General features: G+C 34.2%; 1 protein-coding gene across 4 annotated transcripts in view; it reads left to right on the top strand.

Moving 5' to 3' along the window:
* Positions 1 to 18,548, top strand: part of LOC106711195 (growth arrest-specific protein 2) — a 52,598-nt gene that overhangs the window by 10,466 nt on the left and 23,584 nt on the right. For 3 of the 4 annotated variants that reach the window (XM_045683626.1, XM_014503449.2, XM_014503448.2), the window contains exon 1: positions 12,115 to 12,251. The exons of the other annotated variant lie outside the window; for it this stretch is intronic. The gene's annotated coding sequence lies outside the window, so the exon portion shown is untranslated. Of the gene's footprint in view, positions 1 to 12,114; positions 12,252 to 18,548 lie in introns of those variants that run through there. 4 annotated transcript variants of the gene reach the window in all.

The following is an 18,548-nucleotide window of genomic DNA, read 5'->3' as shown; positions in this document are numbered from 1 at the left end:
AATGTAGAAAAATTCCTAAAGTAAAAAAATAAATCTGAGTTTATTACTTCTGGATATCAAATTTCAATTAAGTACCTATAATTAACTTGCTGTAAAATTATGCTAACAGTAATCTCTAATACAGACATTCACATGAATTGGAAAAACAAAATAACATTAACTTTTTATAAGTACTGAATTCTACGTATATAAATAGCAATACGAAGTGTGCAAAAAGAAGTACCACTTAGGTACATTGTGGATTGTAGTGACAATTTACTTTTAAAACTCAATGAAGTCGCCGCGTGATGGATCAACGGACAGACGGACAGGCGACCGGCTTAGTAAATATTTATATATTTAGGTGTGACATGACGCGGCCGCGTTACTTCCTCAGCGACGACGGCGGCGGCGGCGCGACTGCAGCGCTAATGTTGCTTAGGGCTGCCACCATCGGATGCTCTTACCTCTAGGTTTCTCTTTGTTTTTTAAATGATTATAGGGGTTGTGAAACATTTATGTTTTGTTTAACTATTTGCTATAATATAAAATAAGTTTTTGTTACAGTAAACCTTATTCTACCTTACCTTATTAAGAAATTTAAAATGAAAAGTAAACAAAAATTCACAATTTCGAAACAAAAACGTATAGAGTACGTAAAATATACTTATCTAAGTAAATGAAGGGTATCGCTGATGTGTCACCTCTATAAGTAGTTAGTTTAGTCGTGTGCAGGTACGCACTGAAATAGACCAGCGTAACATCGTAAAATCTTCCATCCCGCTCTGACCCACCGGCCGAATATCTCTCCTCTCACCTCACGCCAGGATTCCTGCACCGTCCTTCACACTGAGAGGATTAACCCTGCACTAGCACAGGCGAGGTGAGCAACCTGCAATCTCCTCAGGATAAACTATTGCATATTTAATGCGGAGTCGGCCGGATCAAATAAAAAGGTAAAGTTGCTAAAAGCGTATTCGATGTCATTTAAATAATGGTCAGTGATAATGTGAGTTTATTTTTAACTTTTAAAAATAAGTTAATAAGGTTTATATTCAATAAAGAAAATTTAACTATCCCTCGGCAAAATAAATGAAATTTACCTCTGTTTGATATAATTGTACCACATTGTACAGATGCGCCAACTAAAGGATTGACTTTAACGCCCCGGGTACAATATACTTAAATCCGTTCTATGTAATTTACTTTCAGTTCCCGCACACTTTTGTTACATAAGTGGGAATTAATTGTACAGCACTCGTGCTACAAAACCTTTTGTTCTTCGCCCGTTTAATTGATGAAGGGACCTCCCCTCACAAACTTATTCTGTTTTACGAACAGTAAAACGAATGCGTTGAGCTCCCAGTATTAGAATTTTGGAACACAAAAGTTGTAATACTTGTAACACTTTTGAATAAAATAAAGTTTACAGATATTGTATTAGAGTTATAATGTGGTTTCCAGTTTTATTATAAAAGCAATGAAGTGCAGGAAACATCTGTAGGAAGCGGGCCGGAAGCCAGACGTCGCGCCAAACAAAATGGCGCCCGAATTGACTTGGCAGCTCGCCACAAATGAATCAAAATTATACTTTTCCTACCAAAAATGATTAACTTTTGTGTTTACTATATAATATTTTATTATATACCTTGTACTTACACTTTATTTAATATTTTATAACTAAAACCAACGAAATATTAACTCAAATTATTAGCCTGAAACATAAATATGGTGAATCTTGGGTATTTCTTTGTTATATCAACAATACAAAGCTGTCTAAAGTTAAAAATCAACCAAACAAAAGGGTCATAGTTGAAGTGCCCTCACTGGCCCTCGGCAGCAGCAGGGTAAGCAGGACGCCCGCATCCTGGCGCGAATCTTGTTCTCACCCCCACGCTCATTGTATTAGACTTTCGGCAGATATCCTGCCGGTTGTTAGAGACGCACTCGAGCCTACAAGTGGTACGAGTGAAATGCACTCAATGAAGATAATTTTGTCCTACGACAAGCTTGTAAATTTCTTTATATTCACTTTAGATTACCTAGTTATTTTTTAGAATTATTATCCCTAAAAACGCGAAGTACAACACCAAAAATGTAACCTTACTGGTTGTCTAAACATTAACTAAATTACAAAATCTGTATAATGTAGAATGTTTTTAAGTTGTGTAGACTGGGGTTTTTAGTTGGAGATATGACAGATAAATATGTGCATAATTACACAAGAATAATGTTTACCTGCGCTGGAGATACGGCGCTAGGAAATTATGTCATACGTTATCATAACGCCGCGTAATGTGAGTCACATTGCCGCACCAACCAACATAAGAGATGTACTCGGACGAATTAAAACTAATTATCTAAATATTAGGTCCTTACATATGAAATTGGCGTTTTGTATGGGAGGAACAAAAAGTCGAATATTTTTTAATATAATATATTTAATTAATCAAAGTATGAACCATTATTTTCTATGCACTTTTGCCATCTCATAGGTAGTTCATTGATCCCTTTACTAAAAAACCAGTCGGACGAGAATCAATAAAATCTTTGAAGGCGATTTGGACTGCCCCATCGGAGTTGAATTTTTTCCCTTGCAAGAAGTTATCCAAATTTCGAAAAAAATGGTAATCTGTTGGAGCAAGGTCCGGGGAGTACGGAGGATGTCTTAGACTTTCCAATTGAAGCTCTTCTAATTTAGTAGCCGTCTGTTGCGCAGTGTGTGGTCTAGCGTTGTCGTGAAGCAGCAGTGGCAAGAGCGATTGACCAGCCTAGGTTGTTTAGCCGCTAGCTTTTCCATCATGGTTTGCAATTGCTGACAATAGACATCAGCCGTAATAGTCTGGCCAGATTTGAGAAAACTGTAATGAACAATACCGGCACTAGTCCACCAAACGCTTACAAGTAACTTTTTTGGGGTTAATTTTCGCTTGGGGCAGGATTTGGCTGGCTGGCCAGGATCCAACCATTGCGCTGAGCGCTTCCGATTATCGTAAAGAACCCATTTTTCATCACAGGTAATGATTCGGTTTAAAATACCTTCATTATTGTGCCGGTTTAGTAATGTAACGCAACAGTCGACGCGCGTTTGCCGGTTTGCTTCAGTCAATTCGTGAGGTACCCACCTTTCAAGCTTTTTAATCTTCCCAATTTGCTTCAAGTGAATTAAAACAGTTTTATCACTAACATCGCAGCCTGCAGCTAACTCGGACGTGGTTTGCGATGGATCCGCTTCCACAATAGCCTTCAACTCTTCATTATCAACTTGAGTCTCAGGCCGTCCACGGGGCTTGTTCTGCAGATCGAAATTTCCAGAACGAAAACGTTGGAACCAAAAACGAACTGTGTTTTCTTTTGCAACACGACCGCCATACACATCATTCACCCTTCGAGTCGTTTCCGCAGCACTAGTGCCACGGCGGAACTCGTACTCGTAAATAATGCGATATTTTAAGTTTTCCATTTTGTAAAATGAGTGACGCAAACAGAAAAAAACAGAAGAAAAAAACAAATGAATGACGGTCATCGAACCACAAATACATGAGTCTATAGCTGTACAAATTTGAATTTGGAATTCCTTACCAAAGAGGAGAAATTCGTGATTAAAGTGGCCAGTACGAAAAACGCCAATTTCATATGTAAGGACCTAATATATAGTTAGTTTTATCTTGTACTTACGCGATAAAGTAAGAGAAGTAACTGTATATTATATGTTTAACGGCTTAAATAATTTTAGCTTATTGATTTATTTTCAATATCGGTTTTGGTTGTAAGTCGCTTTCATACATTTGCACATAAAATTAAGTAACATTCGTCATTAAGTTATCAGAGTTACAAAACAAGAAGCATTACATGATGAGGTCACGCCAGTGTCAACATCTCACAATTGTCCAACATCGCAGCACAATGGAGAGCAACAGTAATATTTGTCGATTGTATTTGATCACCTGCTGATATTGTACTCTTCACCTTGCGAACGAGTTCGTGGTAATTCATTGCGCGTCATTATCACATGAAACATTTGAATCAACAAACAAATTGCGCAGTGAACGTGCCACCGAACTGAAGAATTGTTTATTACAATTTGATAACATTTATTTCGAAAGATGGTAACAAGTTTAGGTTACTTGTTGTACTGCGGTTTATTTGAAGGTGAACAAATGTGGATGCATTTTTTCATCGCAATGACTTATAAATTAAAACAGATTACTAATTTCTGTTGCATTTTAAAAGTCTTTTGTAGACTAAATCGATTACAGTAGACATGGTAAGGACGATTAGTCATTATTTTTGTAATTTGTGTGCGTCCTTTGATGGTTGGCGGAGAGATGGTGAGATGGTAAGAGGAGTGCTTTACAATCGTATAAACAAACTATAGCTCTGTTTGATCGGTTCTCGTGTTTATACACCGAATTGTAAACGGTAAGAAATTTCTAATGTCTGAAATTGTAACCAGGATTAAGTAGCTTTAATTTGGATACAACTTAAAAATAAATGATTACAGTAAATATTAATAAATGCTATTCAAATATCATATTTGATTTAATAATACTTTTTAAATGTTTCAGTAACACTTAGCCGCGACTTTTTCACTATTTATGTGTCGCCTCTGGCCGGATATCCGGCACAAATATTATAAAATATGTCTATTTCTATTTATGGCGGTTACTATTTGTACGAGGTGATTTATAACAATCAATGCGTAATTTATGATTGATACACAACTCACGCCTGTAACCTAGAGGGGCAGGCAGAGATCATGGACCCCCATTTGTTGTGGTCAAATGAACCTCCGCAATCCACTTTTCACCATTTCGGGAGACTGAACTTGACGGTTGGTGAGCCGCGTCGCCAGTCATTTTCTTCCGGGTATTCAAACATATGTGCGGATTGCATCATAATGTTTTCCTTCATGTTAATCGAAAAACACATTGGTTCATGGCGAGATTCGAAACCACGACCTGCAGATTGCAAGTCAAATGCTTAACCCCTGAGCCACCGACGCCTGAATGAAATATTATGTTAATATTATTCAGTCATAAGAAATTGTTTTTCTCTTTAAATATTGTTGAACATAGCGTTTTATGCATTATAACTCTTTCAATTAATTTCTAATAAAACATGGTTTAACGAAATAACCCTGTGTAAAATTGTCCGTAACATTGAAAATACATGGTCATAGTAGTATTCTAAAACAGTCCAATCAGAATCTATCGGGCAGGACATACGTCAGCAGTGCCGCGGGATGCTGCAGAGATCAAAGCGCGCGGCGAGCTTTATATTACTACTGAATCTAACTATACTGGACTATACCGAGAATTTATCTCTCACAACGAATCATTCCATTTACCGTGGTAAAAATTATATGACTGTATTAAGTTGAATTAAGATACACTAGTTTATTTTTTACATGAAACTAATTACAACATGTTATACTCTTAAAAGAATTACTGAAAGATAGAACATTTCCCATAGCTAGATAGAATAGAATAGAAAAATAACGCTCAAAAAATTAGGCTGCATTTATTAAATATGCCTGCCTCGTGCGGGGTAACTTGGGCCGGCGTTTGATCTGATATTAAAATATTTATGAATGCATTTCAAATTCGAGTATTAATAAAAACGCTTGTAGGGGATACTTTAGCTCTCAATGTGGGTGTGTAGGAACATTAAATGTTTAGTTATGATGAAAGGGTATTCTATGTTTATTGTTATCCAAACCTCCCCTAGCGCCCCCAGCGCCCCTAGCGGACACACATAATAACAATCAACATAATTCCGAGTTGAATTTATGAGAGTATAGTTTTATGGCTTCGTAAAGGGGTGAGAATAATTTATAGTATTATATTTGTAACTTGAAAACATTTTACAAAGCTAAGTGAATTTAAAATTAAGATTTATACATTTTTTTAAATCAAATATACATCAGTCTACATAGTTTGGGGTAGTGAAAGTTATTAGCTATTTCAACGAGTGTATTATCCACAGCCATCCTATACGGGAGCTAGGCGCGGCCTACGCACGTCTAGACAGACCACCAGGCGCGACACAACAATCGATAGCATTTAGTTTCCAGCTTCCTCTTTGAATTAAACACAACTAATGTTATTATTGTTGAGGAAAAAATACTATTTACTGTAATTAAAACCATATAAGTGTTTAGTTAAGTCATCAGTAGACATAGTTGTATATGAGCGGGGTATCACAATGTACCAGAGAACTTACAGTTTTAAAAGACGTCGTGGCATCTAAAATAACTTAGTAAAGAAGTATTTCAGTGCACACGAACACCTCGCTGTCATTAAGGTGTAGAGTGGTGCACGTCGTCAGGTCTCACCGGTCCGCCGCGCCGCTGATCTGCCTCTCATTAGGGACATTTCAAAAGTAGATATGTCGCTTCCGTCTAACAACTGGGCTAAAACCTAAATATATACCATATCTTAAATCTGTAACAAAACTGTTTTTGTTTGGACACACGCGTATACAGAAGACAATAAGGAAAACTTGAATGTTATAAAAAATACCTGTTTTCATTATGAGCTAACAAAATACAGCAATATTACGGTACATTAGGATGTAAGATAACAGCTCACTTTCTGTAACAAACACAAATGTTATTCATAGATTCGAAGATAAGATACAATCTGTCGTAGTCAAGTCGGAACTGGTTAATGTAAGCATTACCTTACATTTAATACATGCAATAACTTGTTTTAAGTGAAAACTTTATATTACTCAATGAAGAAGTAAAACATTATGCTGTTAGCAGTGTATCCGTCTAAATACAACATGGGACTTTTGGGAATAGAAGAATGATTTGATTGTACAATATTAAACTAATACAAACTATAGAAATTTTAAAACTTAGTGTTTTACACAAGTTGGTAAGTTTATACATTGTCGCAATGCGGAGGCTGGCTGCAGAATCGATTCCGCTCGGACTTATTATAATACTCGCTACGGACATACCCCATTTGCAGACACATCCACAAGGGGGCTCCCATGTCGTGTCTGGTATACGGGAATATCAAGCAAGATGAAAGTACGAGTGTCAGAGAATGTCTAGACTTTTACTAGCAAAGGCACGTAGTCGTGTAGAAAAAATTGCAAGCTAACACGCAATATTAATAGTTAAACGGATGTTTTGTTTGCGCTTACTTCAAGTTTACTTAATTTTATATAATTTAATATCATTGAAGATATTTTTAGTTAACGTCCATGCTATGTCGCCTTTACTTGTTTCCTTTGAATAACTTACATTTTAAATTTTCCAGCTCTCTGTACTTTTAGAACCCGAAGACAGAAAATTTGAGGATAAAATAGATAAGAAACCATTTTGTTTTTCTAAACATGTGCTAACAAGCTGCAAGTCAATTTTTATACACGTGCGCATGTCTCAGTCTCCACAGTTAAATGAATATTTTTCCTTTTCACTTCCACTGAAATTGTAGTTCCCACACATTTTAGAATATTCCTATTGCTTTTTGATATCAAAATGATCGTCTGTTTGTCACATGGTCGTTAGCGGTGGTGACATCATTGCGTACATTGAGTACAATCATCAAAACGCCTCGGATTAATTGCAATTGTCAAGTAAAATAAATTTATAGGACTCCGTCTGTCCTCATTGATTTAAACTGGCGTGATGTCGCGGTACTTGCGGAGGATCGGGTGTCTCTAACTAAAACATAACAATTATATGTATTTTGTAGCAGTTATGTCACCAATAACAAACGTCAGTCGTTTACAATTTGCCTAGGCAAATTGTAAAGACTGTAATTTATATCTATAGTCATAATTTATGTTCTATAGTTTTATTATAATATTCTAAATGCGAAAATTGAGATCGATGTATGTTTGTTTGAATCCCCGAAACAGTTAAACGGATCTTGATGAAATTTGGCACAGATGAAAAACATAGTCTGGAAAAACAAATAGGCTACTAATTAAGTTTTTTCTACTCCGCAAGAACAGAGTCGCCGGCGACAGATAATATATATAACATTTAAAATGATGTCTTTACTATATTGTAAAGATACAATTTTAAATAGTTAATATTATGAAAATCCTACCATTGTTTGATGTGCAACAAAAAGAGGATTCGCATTGTACCTTGTGGGATTATATCTCATTGCGACAAAGCATCCTGTCTCCCTCCATTGCTAGTATATTCCCACGTGCCATGGGAGCTTGGAAATGTTTACATAATTAAATGTAAACATTTCACCTAACTTTGCTTTGTTTTAAAAAATTTAAACTAAATCAATCTTTAATAATGTAAACTACAATAACACGTAATAGGTATGAGTTTAGTTTGAAAATGTTACCAAATATTGTATTAATACAAAAGAGTGAAATGTTTACAAAATCACGTTACATCGCGTCGCGTCGTTACTTCACTTACAGGAGAATCACATGTTAGTTATAACATTATACACAATTCTTACTAATAATATTAATGCCAAAGTAACTCTGTCTGTCTGTCTCGCTTCCACGTCAAAACTACTTAACCGATTTAAATTAAATTTGGTACACAGATAGTCTAGAGCATGAGGAAGAACTTATGCTAGTCTTTAATGCGAAAAAAGTGTTGTAAGGGGTTAAAAGTGGGGATGGAAATTTTTATGAGAGTATTGTCATTTTTACGAATTAGAATTTTGAAACTTATTTTTTTGACACTTAATTTGATATAAATAAAAAAAAAACATTCAAAGTTTGTTAAAGATTTATCCTCAAGGGTTCAAAATAACAATAGGGAATAGGGGATGAATGTTTTTATGTTTATACGTAAGGTTTATGTGAATTTAATATTTTTTATTGTATATTGTAATCGTATTTTATAATTAAAAATGCTACCCAAAGCCAGCATTTCAGGCCGACGAAGTCGCGGGCACAGCTAGTTAGCTATATATATTCCACTAAAGGTATTTGTTAATTTACGAAGGAGGCAGGATGAACTAACGTAAGTAAGACATACACCGGTGTTATTTTATCTCTACTGAGATGTAAGCGCTCGGTTGTTTGATGTCAGATTATTCTAAAACTCTATAATGAATTTCTCATAGAGGTTTACATTATCTATCTCTCGTTACATGTTGCATTAAATGATTGTGGTAATGTGTACGCCAGATGGCGTTGACGTCGCGCGCGGCTTTCTCACGTGAAAGTTTGCTCTGCATTGCACGAGGCCTGAGCTCTGTGCTATATGATTAGTACAAGATAAAAAAAAATTAAGATAACTAATAATTAATGAAGAGCAGCGATATCAAATAATCATAAAGAAGAATATTTTAAAGAAACACCCATTAGGAGATTAAACTATGCAATAATTTATAGCGCGCGTCTTTTTATTATACTTCTGGATTTTATAAATGTGTATGTATAACCTGGAAGTCATGTAGCTTTACTCTTGGCTATCAGCTGCGAAACCCATCATCATTTCTCTTTTCTTATCCCACTCACGTAGGGTTGACGTACCACGATCTCGTCCTCCAGATTCGTCTATCTTACGTCATTTTAGTCGTCTCCCTTCCAAATTTTGAAATCTTTCACGGAATCCATGCATATCTTATATTATTAAAAAAGTCTAACATAGTATTTCACATCAAGTAATTCTTTTTCATTTAATATATAACACTACTCTTGGGACATTTTATGTACAAGTTTTAATTACGACCACGAAAAAAAAAATAGGACTGAAGTCATTGAAAGAGTGGTCATTGAAGTTTACAGTTGTTGTATCGCACATATTGCACGTAATATGAACCTTATACTGTTGTAATAAGGACGAAGTGTTTTGTGCGTCTGTCTGCAGGTGAGCACCTCGTGGGAACTCTCGACTTGTCTCAACTTGTATGGTACTTGAGCGGGACTTAATTACTGCTTTAAGGTCCCCGTGACGTATTTAGTACTCCAAAAAGTCCCATTCCTTTAATTAATCAACTCGTGATGTTGAAAGGAAATTTAGATTTCCCTTAAATGTTTTGAAATTTATAAATTCATTTCATGTCAAATCGATTGACAAATAAAGCATGACTTTAAAGTTACAAAGTTCTAAAACGATTCTACTAAGTATAAGGAAGTGAGATTTTTTGTTTTAAAAAAGTAGTTTTAAATCGTTATACCCTGAGGTTAGATTAAATGTTATCTTCGCTGAACCACTTAAGATTGACACGTAACAATTGTGATGTAAGTAAATCTGTTGTATTAATGCATGATGTTAAAAAAAAAGGTTAAACGCGTTAACGAGTAATTGTTCGCTAATCGACAATAGGTCGGATGACGCCCGCTGCGGCGCTGGCGGCGCTGAGGGAAACCGAGAGGCATTGTTACCTAATGAGAATCACTGTTTTGTTGTGTTTGAGCGTAAAATCGGTTGTAGTTCATGATCGTCAAAGGTTATCCTATTACCACAATAACCGGTTTCTGAAAGACCATCAATTATTTTACAATTATGTTATAGCAAGTTAAATTTTATATGACATAATATGGATTGTTTGAAGGTCATGTTATGTCAAATATAACTGAGTAGTCGTAAACCGATGCTTTATTTATCAAGACTATTGAGATCTATGTTAACAGACACGTTTTGAATTAAGTTTCAGTTCGCAATGTACTTTATAAAGTTACAGGAAGTATTAACTGAAGTGTACTTCTGTTGTAAAGATACAAAGGAGGGATTAACTGTTACTTGAGTGATTATAGGAGGACTTTACAAACGTTACTAGAAATAGTATACTTGTTGGACAAACTGGTTTTAAACAATTACTTATGACTGCAATTAAATTCACTTTTTCTATTCAATGTAACTTTCTTGAAGTATTTTCTCCGAAAAAAATTATATAAATATAGATAATCTTTTTAAACGTATTGTTACAACTCCGAGAATTCAAAAAAGAGCAAAACATGTTTTAGGAACCCTGCTTTGTTATAACATTGCGTTTTAAGATTTTACTACAGTTTTTATTATAATTCCAGTGACTTCTTGTATACAAAATGTAAGTCGAGACACAATGCAGAACAGCAATACATTCATAATTATTTTAATTTTAAAATATGTAAACAAATATAATTGTTATAACACGCATCCCCACGTGCTATTAAATAAATACACGAGCCTCGGTATGTGAATTCAATCCCCACTTGGCATGTTATTGAACTAATCGATTCGCATATTTTTATTAATTAAAGCTATTTTAACACTCTTGCATCTGGATATCGATTGCCGCTCGGGACGCTACTCAGCCTACCCCGAGCCGAGTGAGGGCGTACTATACGCAGCCCTCATCCCTCTACCCCGGCCCCCGCACCTCCCTTAGCTGTAGGGGGGAGGGGACGGAGGTTAGATTGATTCACATGCTGCGGATTCTGGACGAGCGATATGCAAGAGGGTGAAAGTTATTGGTTAAGGAATGTTTAGCATTCGTATTTTAAATTGTTGTATTTAAGTGTTTCTAATTTTAAGTTGTTGTTGAGCATAGCATTTAGGTAAATAAAAATAGACACGATTTGATCTAGTTATGTAGGTATAAGTAATGAACATTATAGATATCGTTTATGTGACCTTATTGCTTTAGCGCTGAGTCGCGTGACGTGCGGACATCGAGTTAGGCAACATTTGCCAAAGTTCAGGTCAGTTAGTAATAGGTATCGTATAGCACGTTAATTATTCTACTGTCTAATCAGAACCAGTGCTATTAAGGTGTAGTATTTTTGTTTAAGACTGAACAGATTTGTGTACGTTTGCATCACTTTTGCACATAGAAGATATATAAATTATAATGCAATGACTGCATTTTTAAATATTTTTGTCCAAATCCATCACCGACCAGCTGTGGGGCATGTGTGCTTGTAAGTCCCGGCGCCAATGATTTCATTTGTAATTCATTTTGTTAATTCAATATTAATTTATTACGCGATTAGATGATTCTGGTTTAATGTTTATTTTAGCAATTAATTAATGTACATAAAAAATTTCTGATATAATTTTGGGTACAGAATAGGTTAAATAAATCGGTAAGGAAAGTTCGGTACAGATCAGCGATCGAACTTGACCTTCTCTGGCTGCCTCTTGCAGAACACCGTCCACTTTCCCGCTCGCCGTGGCTGCTGTATTCTACATCAGTCAGTCGGCGTCGCGACTTCCTACTAGATGGTCGTCTGTACTGTACGACAACGTGATCGTAACTACGACTAGCATGTGGTGAACATTTACAAATAAGTGAAGTTAATTAATATTTATGTTACAAGGGTGTTATATTTGTCAATACAAGGTAATTAATCATGTTTATCTTAACTAGGAATTTACATTGTTTTTGTTGATTGACAAAAATCTTCACTTACCTTTCCGGATGGTATTGTTTGTAACTTACTCTGCACTTGGTTTTGTTTTTATTACGTAGGAATTAATTTATTTAACGTAATAATAATAACGATTTATTTTTATAAAGTCAACAACTAAATATAATATTAGACAATCGCCGAATTTTAAAAAATTAAGATTTAATTATTTCATTATAGTAAATATCATATTAATATTTCTAAATATTTTCTAGTTTTCATTTTATTCATTTGGAGATAAGATTTTCTTCCGTATTTTTAATAGTGTAAACAAGTCCAAATTTTTCGAACTAAGATTATGAACCTATAAATAAAACTTTCAAGTACATAAAAGTGTCCTTTCAGTTATTTTCAAGTTTTAATTTAATTCTCGTAATGTTTGTTTCGTTCATAGCTAGTTTTACTACCGCGGTATGTATAGGTATGTAGCACAGTGTTTTAACATCTGACGGCAATTATTAAAAACTCCAACGCAACCTTCGCATCATTTGAACAATTAATATCAAAACAATTTTGAAAAACTATATATACCTACTCTGTATTCCATTTGCCTCACTAATAATTTTAGTAGTTGCCAGTAGAATACTTTAGTGACATGAATATTTGTACCTCGCTACAACTGTGTAATATTATTTTACGAAATAAAAATTATAGTTCCAAAGAAGTGCAGTAATATGTCGTTAAGTTAGCAGCGAATGTTACTTAATTTTGTTTCATGTCGAAATGTAATTACAAAAAAATTACACCAATTGAATTTCACGCAGTATTACAAGCGAGGGTGTTCGCGCATTGATTTTAATTCGCGCTTATCACCCAATGCCAATTAAATTAGATAATAACAAGTTTAATGCGATCACTAATCATGTTGCTTTAATTACTAACTAAATTATTTACACGATAAAACTATTTATATTATATACAAAATTAATTTTTCAAATATAGAATGAAAAGTTCGGGTGTTGTTTTCCTTATGGGAAAAAATATTTCCATTGAGAAAATATTGAGAAACACCCATGCGGACATTATAATTTTTATTTTATTTTAAGGAAAAATACAGATTCATAGCAATAATAATATTTATGCTTTAATTTAACCGCTATTCAAAATATTAGCGAGGAAATACAATGAATATATAATGTTGAATATGTTATGTTGTAATTTTCTGTACAGACAACTCACAGCTTGATCTATAACACAGTAAGCATTGAACCAAACACAAAAGCGTGCGTGGATTATCATACCTCCTAATCTCAAAGTTGGCAATAGAGTTACACCTCTTTGTCGCCTAATCTTACTCCTATAATCTGTCTAGAAAACTATTCATATTGATTTTAGAATTCTTCAATACTGAGAACCTTTGTTATTATATAAGTCATCATTTCAATAAGTGGCGATGTGATTTAAGGATACTAAAATAGTATTTGAATAAAGATTTTGACAGTTATTGTGAATGCGGACATTTCTAAGTTCACCAGATAAATTACAACATCAGTGATCAAAAGATTAGGCGCTTCAGAATTTCGCTTTTAACAACCATTCAGAGTTCCAATCTATGAAGTAACACGTTCTGATTAAGAGTGTACGAAAATTTTAAAATTAATTTATTATTTTTTTCCGTCTAAAATGCAGATGATGAAAAATTATTCTAAAAAGAAAATGAAAGGAAAGTGACCGCTAGAAAGCGTATCAATAGGAACACGTAGCCATTACCTATCTCAGCTACATCGCGATAAGGCACCGTCCGCCTCCGCGCCGGCGCATGCGCAGCCTCCGAACACATTTCCCCGATAAGCCTTATCACTTCTACTCTTATCGAGTTTTCCACTGTTCTCCGTCGTAGTGGCGTCAGTTTTGACCTTCAAAAAATTGTCTAGATAATGTCATATTATTTTTTTTACGCAATAACGTAAGTTGTAAAACCTCTAGGGATCTAGTAGTACGTGATAGTAAGCTATAGACTAAGGGTGACCTTACAAAACTGCGGCAGTGTCTAAATAATGAATAATATACGAAATATACATGTATATATACATAAATATTATATGATTTATGATATATTATTATGATTTCAACCACGGCACCCACTATGTTTGAAATTATAGTCAAAATTTACGACTTGGTGGTGTGAGGTCCTCTTTGTCTCCAACGTTAGTCACCGGCGGGACTGTCAGCAGTCGCATAGCTAATGTCAAACTATCAGCTATTGTTTTAAGAAATAATGACTTCATACATTACAATACTGCGAGTTACAGCATTCAATTATACTACATACCCTATCGATGTTTTAATACTAAGTTATACGAGTACAAGGTACAACACTACTGCGTAACTTAACTATTGTTATGTGATAAAATCTGGAAGTAAACAAGAATTATACATTCTAAGAGCTCATTCCAGAAATTATAAACATGCATTGTGTCTGGTCTAAATATCCAGATGAATATTTTTTGTCTAGAAAAATAATCTTTTATCAATTTTCCTACACAAAATTATTCACGTGGTTATTTACACTAACACAAAACTCTTAAACGAGAATAAAATAATTATTTTCGATGTCCATAAATGTTTAGCGAATTATATAATTGTGTACACTTTGTCATATGTTTTAAATCTCTGCTAAATTTTCTACATAACGTATGTAAATATTTATGTTTATGTCCTCATTTGCATACTTGTCCATATGTTTATCTACAACTTATATGAATAAAACATTGTTCGTAATGCAGAAGAAAGTAAAATGCAAAACATGGTTATTAATTCCAGTGGCCGTAGCTACATCACTACTCCATATTTTTAAATACGTTCAAAATATTATTTCAAAATTGGTTTTTGGATGTATTTGGAATAATTATTTAACTCTCTATTAACTTAGTATCTTCTATATATATAAAAGAAAGTCGTGTTAGTTACACTACTTATAACTCAAGATCGGTCGAACTGATTTAGCTGAAAATTGATGGGGAGGTAACTTAGAACTAGGAGACGGACATAGGAACTTTTTTTATCTTGTGTGCATTTTTTTTATTACGCGCGGACGGAGTCGCGGGTAAAAGCTAGTTTATTATAAATGAAAGCAGTATAATAATTTAGATTAATGAATAGAAATCGAATAATGGCAGAACGTATTTGATCGATTTTAGGTTTTTTTTATAAAAATAAAATAGAATACAATTATACCACGACGTGACATTGTTTAACATGACGTGACATAATGTCCTGATGTGTACGGCACAACGCAACGGCATTCGAATAATTTTATTGTTAATTAAAATTATTTTTATTAAAGTCAAGTATAGACAATTAAACAACAAATTAAAGCCTTTCTTAATCAGACCACAACACCTCTTTGAGATGAAAATGGCAATTATCATAAAATTTAATTATAATAATAATATTTGTGTGTCGGTCATTTAACTCATTGATTGAAAATGTAATTTTATTATGATAATTATCGTCTATTGTGTGAATCTTATATCAAAGTCGAGGGACATGGCCGCCCACAAGCTGGCGCTAGTGTCGCAATCACAACTGTCCATCGATTATTGATATAGAATCGTGAGCCGCGTGCCGAATCGATTCCGCTCACGACCGAGTAACCTTGTTCTAATCTGAACTGTACTGTAGTGCTGCCTTTAGCGGAGATAATCTTTGCTGTATCGATTAGTCTTGTAATTAAGAGGTTCGGCAGCTAATTGCTAAATTATTAATATAATATAAACCATTAAATTATATTTTACCGTTTCCATGAACTATTTAATGTGAATTTCTCGAGATTGGTGTAATGTTTTAATGTCATTTTTAATTACTATTTCGGATTTTTCAAGAAATAAATCTGATGATCTGAATGAATGAAGTATTAAAAAATATGTCGCTGTTCTTTTAACATATCGATATGTTGAAATATGTGCAGCACTAACGTTACCTTTTCTTTTGTAAGTGTCGCGGCTCACGTTGCGGTAATCGATCAATTAAAACGTCGAGCAAATCGCATGCATTCCTTACATTTGATTAAAATTACATACATCTATGTATGTCTCAACATTTAATGTTGTAACGGTTCAATTACATTTGTTACTGACTGCTTTGTTTGGAACTAGGGAAAGTTTATACTAATTGTTCATATTATTGACCTCAGAAGTTAAGTTCTTTTTCTATATCTCTATTGTTCTATACCTGTTTTCAGGATTTATTACTTCCCCCTTTTAAATGTAAAAGTAGCTCTTAGCGATCATTGTTATTACTGACACGACCAATATTTATTAAATTTTTCAGATCCTTCTTAGGAATGTCCATTGTTTTATTGTTTCCGGTTCCACAGGCGGAGTGTCTGTATCTATAATGTTACATTTATTTTCTGTTTTGTACATCAAAATGATGAACACACTGAAGTTAGTCAATGTTAATTAATTTGTGTTGACATGTTCACATAAATAAGCATCATCTCCCTGGCCTTATCCTACTCACGTGACGTTGCCGCATGAAGTTTTATAATCCTTAATGTCTTGGCTTTAAACTGTCTTCCTAACTTAAGTCTGCCTGTCGTCAAAACTACATTCATCTTAATGCCCGTAATATTATAGTTATCATATCCATCAAAGGAGAAACATGATAATAGACATTTTTAAAAGGAAAGCAAAATATAGTCTGTGAAGCATTCTACAAGTGAAGCCGACTGTACTCCTGACATTAGGTCTGGATTTATCTTACCTGCTTGTTATTCATAAAGCCGACTTCTTTATATTAAAAAAAAAACAAGCACCACGTCATCAGAGTTACTTTCGTTTTTTTTGTGTAACGGTCCGACAAACGTTATATCTGTGAAGGAATTTTGTTTCAATTTCACGCTTCAACTTAGTTATTAATATTTCACGTCGATTCTCAGTACGATTTCACTAACAATTATTCTTGTGATTTTTTTAATTCAGAAATCGTCACCGGAAATCGATTTTCGATAATTCCTCTTATTGTGAAATTAGAAAATTTAATGCTAACCGAGTGCGGTTAGCATTAAATTTTCTAAGTAAGTGTACTTATTTTGTTAGCACAAAATATCTGTCCCTCATAATTCTTTATGTCACCATTGTTGATTGGGAATATCAGATCAAGGTGGTACTTGCAATTAATCAACTCAATTATAATGACGGAGTAAATTAATTAAGTTCTTCTAGACTATGTTCTACATCTGTGCCGAATTTCATCAAGATCCTTTCAGCCGTTCCGGAGATACTTTCAAACATTCATCCATCCATCTACCTAAACATTTGCACTTATAATATTGGTAAGATATCTTTCTTTTGCTATTTACGTAGATATTCAATAACTTCTTGCTACTTATAATTTTCATCAACCTTAATTATTTCGTACAACGGCCGCGTGCAATAAGAATTTCAAGACATATTGACTCAGCTTCCGGCCTGGCACGAGTTGTTGCAGGCGTTACAATCATCATACATTTTCTCCTATTATAGACACATAATAGAGGATCAGTGGAGCGCGGCCGGTTGCGCCACCTAGCGGTGCGCACAGTTACTTGCGCTCGTCATGCGCACGAGCTCAAACACGCTCAAAGGTGAAATAAAAAGTCTGAAAACAGTATAATTATTCCATCAACTTTAATACATGACAATAATTGCTATTGACATTTTGTAGGGTCTATTTTTTGAATAGTAAACTCCGAGAACTTAGTAACCATTCATTTAATTTAAGACACTTATTCCATTAAACAGGTGCATAACTAATTGCAATATAAACTATTAACTTTTATTGGTTAAAATATTGATGAGGTAACGCGATTAACATATGGATAGCCCTCGCCCTATCGTATCGGTATGGTAACGACATGAAAGTGAAACTGTCCGTCTGTCTGTAACACTGACTACTTCCTCTTCACCTTCGTACTTCATTATGCATCATTATAGTTTTACTTTTACTGCCTTAATGTATATTAAAAAGATGGCCGTGGATAGAATCCTCTAAATAGAATATATAGAGCAACATAATTTAATTTGTTCATCAATTATTTTACGTGTTAATTAATTAATGCAATTATCTCTTGAATTTTAAGTCTGTAGTGCAGAGATTATAATCGGAATGGCCACGTTATGTATATATGGCATTATAAAAATTATAAATTATACTTATTTAGTTAAGTTCTGGAACAAATTTTATTCGTAAAATGTTTTCTAGATGATTGCGCTGTGCTCTTATTAAACAAATAAACAACTGATTAG

This window comes from Papilio machaon, chromosome 22 (genome assembly GCF_912999745.1).
Source record: "Papilio machaon chromosome 22, ilPapMach1.1, whole genome shotgun sequence".
Taxonomy (NCBI): Eukaryota; Metazoa; Arthropoda; class Insecta; order Lepidoptera; family Papilionidae; genus Papilio; species Papilio machaon.
This window is presented reverse-complemented; position numbering and strand designations above follow the sequence as displayed.